This window comes from Procambarus clarkii, chromosome 48, assembly GCF_040958095.1.
Source record: "Procambarus clarkii isolate CNS0578487 chromosome 48, FALCON_Pclarkii_2.0, whole genome shotgun sequence".
NCBI lineage: Eukaryota > Metazoa > Arthropoda > Malacostraca > Decapoda > Cambaridae > Procambarus > Procambarus clarkii.
In genome coordinates this window covers 8,989,487-8,998,407 of record NC_091197.1, presented here as the reverse complement: position 1 = coordinate 8,998,407, position 8,921 = coordinate 8,989,487, and the positions used below count along the sequence as shown (strand labels likewise).

General features: G+C 43.8%; 1 protein-coding gene across 1 annotated transcript in view; it reads left to right on the top strand.

The window, feature by feature from the left end:
* Nucleotides 1-8,921, top strand: part of LOC123764749 (very long chain fatty acid elongase 7) — a 142,451-nt gene that overhangs the window by 10,910 nt on the left and 122,620 nt on the right. The gene's annotated exons all lie outside the window — the stretch shown is intronic.

Sequence of the window (8,921 nt, the reverse complement as noted above, 5' to 3'; positions counted from 1 at the left end):
AAACAACAACAAAGTATAATCTTCCTAAGGCCAAAAAAAAAAAATGGCAGCGGCTCGCGACATTGACATACTGTCCCGTTTTCTGTTTTGGGTTCTCTGGTAGGTTAAAATAAGGGGGCACTTTAGTAGGACAGTTTCTTGACGTTGGGAAAACGTTTAGGAGATCGGGTTGAATAAACACCCTCCAAACGCACGAACATTTCGGAGTGTTCGAATTCATTGGTTGACTTCGGGACTCGGCACCACACACAGGGTCGTACAGACCATCATTTATCATGATGATTCTGCAATTAAGTTCTGCAATCATTATAATTTATTATCATTATTGACAAATCAGTAGGAGCCATGAGGATTCGAACCTACGCACTTGGTTTTCTCGTTGACACATCTCGTTAATGGGATTTCTTAGCGATTTATTATTATTATTGAGAAAATTCATTAGGGGCTGTGAGGTGAGCTCGAACCTTAGATCACGGCATTGCCAAGCCGCATACTCTACGTTGTTGACAATGCCAAGGTCGTAGGTTCGAGCCCACCTCACAGCCCTAGTGGATTTTCTCATTGATATATCACTTTAACATTATTGTTTGATTATTATTATAAATACCGTAAGGTTGTTGTGGTGGTGTTTCACAGGAGTAGTCCAAACACACCACCCTGAGGTACATCACCATGAACCGTAGGGGGGGGGGGCAGAGCTGTATACCTCACCTCCGTAACATCAACCTTGGGTAGACAACAACAACATCACTCGCATGCCGGCAGGTACTGGTTGTGCCCAGTCATGCTACCAGGGATGAGCCACGGGACGCGTGGGCAATGCCCAACATGGGTAGCTATGGGAGTCACGGCGTAGTTTAGATCCGGCGTCATGAAACGTCAGTGACGCCCCGAAGCGTCACTGACGCCACGAAGCGTCATTGACGCCACGAAGCGTCACTGACGCCACGAAGCGTCATTGACGCCTCGAAGCGTCACTGACGCCTTGTTGGCGTTCATTGGTCACAAGGAGGGGGGGCGTTCTAAATTCACGTACCAGCGGGGGTACGTGAATTTAGAATTCTTGGGGATAAGGTACCAAACGATATCACCTAACGATAGGAATTTTAACGATATTTTGCCCTTAAACATTGTATATGATGTTACAAATGTGTAAACCTGAAATGTTTTCATCACGTAGAATGTGGTCTGTCTACACACGTTACATTGTGCATTCTTCGGAGTCATCTGTCCTCCCCAAAGCAAATCAGAAAAGCCTAAGAATTAAGGAAATTGCTTACGACCCAATGGTCCATATGAGGTATAGCCCTTTCCTGAGGCCATGAATATGAGGTATAGCCCTTTCCTAAAGCCATGAATATGAGGTATAGCCCTTTCCTGAGGCCATGAATATGAGGTATAGCCCTTTCCTGAGGCCATGAATATGAGGTATAGCCCTTTCCTGAGGCCATGAATATGAGGTATAGCCCTTTCCTGAGGCCATGAATATGAGGTATAGCCCTTTCCTGAGGCCATGAATGTGAGGTATAGCCCTTTCCTGAGGCCATGAATATGAGGTATAGCCCTTTCCTGAGGCCATGAATATGAGGTATAGCCCTTTCCTGAGGCCATGACGAAGCCTCAAGGAACCTAGAGGATTCAGTCGAATCCCAGGTTACAATTCTCTTACCATGTCGTGGTGTAGTGGTCTCAGACGTTTGCCTGGGAGTATCCAGAGCATAGGTTCGAATCCTTCTCACGGCTCCTACTGATTTTCTCAAAGAGATCAATGTTTCCAGTCAGGTTTGCTGATATAAGAGTCTTCGAGATATGTCAGACAGCGCTGTCAGTATTCCTGGACGCGTGTCGTAACTGCCAACTAGAGAAAGTGTGTACAGATGTGTGTGTGTATTTCCGGGAATAATGAAGGAGCTGGGTAGTGTGAGCGGCCCTCGGGGACTGGACTGTCGGCTCCAGCAAGCTCCTTGCAGTATCAACACTCCCATATTGCCAACAGTGAGGGGAAACATCAACGAGGCAGTTGCTGCTGCTGTCATATCCTCATTAAACACCGGTCTGTCAGCCTATAAAGAACTCTACCCAGTGGGCTCATTACCCAAAAGTAACGTTTAATTCAAAGTCGAATCGACAGCTACAAAGGACATTCTTGTCTAGACGCCCCACTGGGGGACGTTGGGCCAACAACGTTCATTCAATAGTGAATCAATGTCAATATCTCCGTCTCCACGTCACTCAACCATGTCCCCCTCCTCTCTCCCCTGCGACAGTAGTCCCAACTAGAAAAAAATATATAAGCCCCGTAGGCTGCCAGGAAGTCGAGACGGGGATCCGGCAGACTACGCTGCAAGTGGGCCAATCAGACGACGCTCTCCTTGTTCATCTGCCATGGTAGAGCGGCACGCTGACTTAGAGGTCATGGTCGCTTTAGCAATCCCTGAAATACATTGCGGAAGGACAGACTCTACCCACAACGCTACAGCTTATTTCCACAAGTCCCGGATAATGGACCCTGGAGGGTAAGAGAGAAAATAAATTCAAATTGAGAGAGAGAAACATACAGAGACACAGAGAGAGAGACACAGAGAGAGAGAGAGAGAGAGAGAGAGACAGACAGAGACACAGAGAGAGAGAGACACACAGAGAGAGAGAGAGAGAGAGAGAGAGAGAGAGAGACAGACAGACAGACAGAATCCTTATCCTCAAGTCGACGACCTCTCCCGGATATAACCCAGATCCAAATCCAGCTAAAAAAAAAAAAACACTTCTGCTCCGGTGAATGGTAAGCACCGTACACTATATACACAGAGACCAAAGTAACACAATACACAGGACAATGTGCTAATCACTACTAAACATCATGCTAGACAATGTGCTAAACAATGTAGTACATAAACAAATCATGTACCTTTACAGTCTACTAAAAACTTAGCTTGACGTGTGTGTTGATAATTTCTGCACCAGACAACCTATTACAGATAGAGAACGGGAAGGAGGAGGGTCCAGTAGCTGAAGCCCAACTGCCGCTAGCACTTATACATGAGAACATAAAGGTAAGGACACACCCAAAGGCAAACATACCCATCTGCAAGAATACATTTGAATACACAACAACCTGCTTGAGATGGATGATAGCAGAGTGATATCTTATTGACGTCACGGATGATAATGTCCCAGTGATATATATATATGGGATGCTGTTGATAGTCTTGCCTCATATTGTTTCCTGTGTCTCGGTGAGGCTGCATCTCTGCCTCTCAGCGCATCACCCATTGACCATTAAGTAATTATCAAATTAAGACAGCAAACCTGGATTTTAACACGTAAATGGAAATTCAGATCTATGAGAAAACTTGTGTTATTTTGGCAATGCCAGCAAACTTGACACGGACATATTACGTGGGCTTTCCCGGGACACGTTTGGGAAGCAATATGAACCTGATTCCGGATCCGGTAGGTGGTCATAGAGTGGACACTGCAAGCCTGAATGGACATTCAGATATACCAGTCACATCGTACATAAGTCGATTCGCCAACGGACTTTTGAAACCTACGTACAGAATTAGCTAGTACATTCTACAGCCCGTTCTCTAAACGAAGGCCCAAAGTCCATTCCATGCACCCGGCAAACCCCTTGTTTATGAATGAAAAACGCAGCACGTCCTCTACTCAAGTCCAGCGGTCGACCCCACAGACGCATTCATAATTTTTTTACATGCTATTCATTCAAAACAGGAATTTTCTCAAATATAAATTAATATTATAATATATTAGCATATTGTGCATATATAGCGTGTCTTTTTCAAGGTTAGGTTAGGTGTTTAGGTTCTGTTGGCGATTATTTGTATTTGTAGTACGTGGGTGAAGCATTTACAGCGTTGTGATTCGAACAAAATTCGTCAGTGAAGCAACTGTTCCGGAAGTGTTCGAACGTCATCAGTTGTGAGTCGTGTGTAAACCGTTTTTCATTCATAAACAGCGGGTTTGGCGGGTGCATGGAATGGGCATTGGCCTTTGTTTATGAGGACGGGCTGGATAGGGACAGGCTGCTTCCACAGACTTAAGGGCTTACCTGATTGAGCCTTAAGGAGGCTTACCGAAACGCCTGGATCCTGTTTGAACTAATTGTATTATGCTTTGAATCTCGGGAATGTTGTTTTTATAGATTCAGCTACTCGAAACAAGTTCCAAGTAGCACGGGCTATGGTGAGCCCGTAGTGAATCTCGGGAACCTTCGGAGATCAATATAAACCTTGGGAGGGAAGGAAATTATCAAGGGAAAGCGCCAAGCCATTACGACTGTATAGCACTTGTAAAGGGTCAGGATAAGGAATTGGGATGGGACGGTGAGGGGAGGAATGGTGCCCAACCACTTGGACGGTCGGGGATTGAACGCCGACCGGCATGAAGCGAGACCCAACAACCGTCTTGAGGTTTTGCAGCCTGTTGTGGGTGGCATCCTGGGCAATGGTCAAATGCTGCATATATCCCAGGGTATACTAGAGTTTCCCACAAACGCCGCCAGGGGCAGTACGAGGAAAATATCCGCAAGGAGACATGGAATTAAGAGAGCGACTTGCTTGTCGGAGCGGCGGTAAGTTAAGACAAATGATCCTGTCTTGCATTACGCTCCTTGCAACGCTGCTGATACCAGCGAGGGACACTAGTCATTGTGTCTTAGTGTGGTCTTATCTTCTTCCAGCATCTTCGTCTTCCAAGGCCAAGACACTAGCGCCGCAAGGCCACTACAAGGAGTGGGCCGGAAGGTCCCAGGTGTCCAAAAAACGGTTCACACCCAAAGTAACTACATTATTTATAAACCTATCCTTTTCTGCCTGCTATTAATCCGTTTTGCCGTCCTTCCTAGTCTTTCAGTACTGCAACTACTAGTTCTCGGGCTAATGAAACTAGTAGCCGCAGAATCTAGCGGTTATAATGGTGCATTGTTGGTAATGATGGCATCCTATGCAATGGTCAAATGCTGCATATATCCCAGGGTATACTCGAGTTTCCCACAAACGCCGCCAGGGGCAGGCGTTTGTGGGCTGGATTATGTGATACCTTGTTTGACCAAGCATTGGTGGTCGCTATTCTTTTTTCCATGGCTATTAACCTGAACTAGCTACTAGTTCTGGGGGCAACTACTTGTATCATTAGGTATGTATATCTGTCATTACTTTTGACGTCGTAACTAAAAGTCGCTTCATTCTCGAGTCACAATTGGGGGATCCCGGGGCCTATGCCCGAACTGGACAGAAATGGTTGGGCACTTTTCCTTTCATCCCATGCGTCTGTTCGTCTAGCAGTAAATAGGTTGTACCCGGGTGTTAGGCAACTGTTGTGGGGTTGCATCCTCTGAAGGGTCGGTAGTTCCACTTTGGGGGGGGGGGTGACCCCGATACACAGCCTATGTATACATATACACAGGCTTCTAGTCCCCGACAACGGGAATTATATTATTTCCCCTCCTAATGCCACTACCATTTGTCCCTTCCAACTCTAAGGTTCGACTATAGCCGCTTTGGCTATTGTGATGCGCACTCTCTTAACTGTAGTATTGTTATATCTATAGACACACCACGTGATGACGGCACCTGAGACTAAGACGGCAGTTAGGATATCGGTTAAGACAGCAGTTAAGACAATGCAGTTAATCAAATTAGTCAACTCCTGCTATCGGGGCATAGATACCCGTCATGATCTTCGGATTATCAATTATTAAACGAATGTGTATTTCTATGACAATGTTCACAATAATTTAGCGCATTTGCTAAACTAGGAACTTAAAGGACCAGCAGAAATCCCCAGGTAACTAGGAATGAAAAATAGGGTCTCGGGTAATCCCCAGAACTCTCCGCTACAAGTTGCTAGCCTAAGGCGGCCACGCCTAGCCCCCCCTCCCCCCCAGGTCTCCTCCTCCCTGTGTTCGAGCCCGAGTGCTGGACACGGCTTCGGCCACGCGAGTTGAGCGGGTTCCCTGATCCCCGAATTGGGAGCAAATCTTACTGTCTATAAGAAGACCCGTCGACAGACCGGTAACTGTTCACGACGATCTCTTAAGAAAGTTAATTGTACACTCTCCTGGAGTACAGTTTGGTTCCTTCTCGACTCATTCAGGAATTTCGGGTTCGAATCCCGGGTGGGATAGAAATGGTTGGCCACGTTTCCTGTCACCTAATGCACCTGTTCACCTTGCAGTAACTAGGTAACCGGGAACAACTGTTGTTGTGTTGCATCCTGGGGGGGGGAGGGTTAGTAATTCGACCTTGGCGGAACCTGGATACAAGCCTAATAAACATTATGTATTAAATACTTTAGTATTTAATACATCTTCAGGAACATGTATTCAGTTATTAAGAACAAAATTACTTAAGTGATTCCCTGTCTTAATCCTTCCTTCGTGGTCATACTTTGTCAAAAATACAAATATTTATATACATATATGCGAACAAGCTTGAATGGGTCCCAAGCCAATATGCAACTGAAAATTACACCCCAGGCAGCCCGACCTCCAAACAAAGATCCAAAAGTGATTCCATCCACCCGCCAAACCCCCTGTTTATGAATGAAAAGCAGTTTACACACGACTCACAACTGCTGACGTTCGAACATATCCGGAACAAGTGCTTCACTGACGAATTTTGTTCGAATCACAACGCTATAAATGCTTCACCCACGTACTACAAATACAAATAATCGCCAACAGAACCTAAACACCTAACCTAACCTAACCTATACCTATATATACACAATATGCTAATATATTATAATATTAATTTATACTTGCGAAAATTCCCGTTTTGAATGAACAGCATATTAAAATTTATGAATGCGTCTGTGGGGTCGACCGCTGAATGTTGTATGGATGTAATGTACTTAAGTCGAGGACGGGTTGATTTCTTCGTAAGTAGGTTTGCTACGAAGGTTCCTAAGTGCCCGCTAAGAACGCGCCAAAGAGCGATTCAGAGAAGTAAACTTACGAAGATTTCTAAGTTGTTCACTTAGGTCTCGCTAGATGTCACTAGGCTTTTAGTTTGGCCAATCAGAGAGAAGGTAACATTTTTCATCTTACAGCTGTAGCCAATCACGACGCTGCCATATCGGAGCTTATCCGTGACCACTTGCGACATATTTACGTCGAATTTTCTTATAAAATTAGTATATTTCGAAGTAAAACAATGTTTTTTCAACTTGTACAGTCAGCACCGACATTGTAGTATACAAATATGTTACATTTTTTGTTTACCTACGTAATTCTAAGAGATAGTGTATAGCTCCCCTTGTCGCTCCCAAGACTTGAGAAGCGATGGTATCTATTTACATATTTATTTACCTAAATTTACCCAAGGGTCACTAACTATCTAGTGGCCTCGACGAGGACAAAAAGCCAGGGGCTTGTGAAGTCCCGCCAATTGTCCTAATGATATTTTCTAGCTGGATTTTGGCAGGTACGGCTTCAGCGGGTAGGCGGTTCCATGGGTTTTAACCATCTGGGTAAAAAAAAAAAAAATCTGTTTTCAGTCCTACTTGAGAGAACATACTCTCCAACACTATGTGATTGTCCTGTTATCAGTGACTTCATACCAAATGGTATGAGGCACTTTGAGCTCTGTAATTACATCATACACTCAGGAATATTGGAAGATATTCTTGTGCTGCTCCCAGATTTTGCCCGTGGAGGCTATAGCCTGGAAACACAAACTGAAACTGTCTCTATTTTCCGCTTGTTACAACTTGTAATAAAGTTGTTACATCTTGGCTTAACGTGTTTATGACGTATTAGAACGTTGTTACAACTTGCTATATTGGTTGTTATAACTGGTTAGGTGTTAAAACTTGTTCGAACGTTGTACCAACGTCGTAGTTTCGGTGTGTGTTTGGCGGGTAATAGATCAGCCTTTAGTATTTTGTTCTCTCCTAATTCCATGTATGGTGGCCATCCTGTGAGGTGATGATGAGCTTGTAGCTGGTTTTTGATCTACACTGATCCTTCATACAGAATAGGGAAGCAGCACATTGCTGTGTATACCTAAGCGTGTTAAAAATATTGCTTGAGAGGAGTCTTTTTAGAAACTAGTAAGAGTAGTTATAATATAAAGTTTCCATGATTCAGTGCTTACCTTTTGTGGTTTCATGTTCAGTGTTTATTTACTTTACTGGTATAGTATCTTATTATAAAACTAATTCTACTATCATAAAAGACATTTACTTCAAGTTTCAAGCAGAGAATGCATATATAACCAACACGAAGGACTCTTCTTCACGAGATTCGCCAACTAATAATCTTGTTATATTAAAATCGATCCCAGTGTTATGTAGTAGAGAAAAATTGAGTTATATCCAGTTTACGTAAAGCTACGAGTGCCTGACAGCACACTTAGATCCCGGACCAAACTTACGAAGGATTTTCGACTTAGTGTAGCTACCTGAACACCGACGTAGCCGCCAAGAAGTAAAACATTCGTAAGTACCTTCGTGAATCTGGCCCATGGACGTTTGCTGGAATTTACTAAATTAATGTACAGTTTTGCCTAATCTTAGTAACTGTTTGGTTGTATTGTAGAGAGGATGCCGCTTTTATTCACAGCCACACAGGACGGAGGATCATACCTTACCAAATTGTAGGTTTACTCTATTTCATGAGGTCACAGTATACTACAATCATATTTACATTTTTAGCGAATTTTTAAATGCAACCGTTTACTGCCACACAGGACAGGGACAAGATATTCAGCTTAAAAAATTCTCCCCATTCTTGCTTGGAGTCTTTGATAATTACTTTGTTCCCCTTTCGTTGATATAGACAAGCAAATTTAGAATTGTTAGAATGTCTTCCAATGCACCAGATTCTATGACAGTATTGTACAATAGGCTAGGTCCAAGATATTTTACAGTTTGTCAATAATGTGTTCTAGTGACTGCCT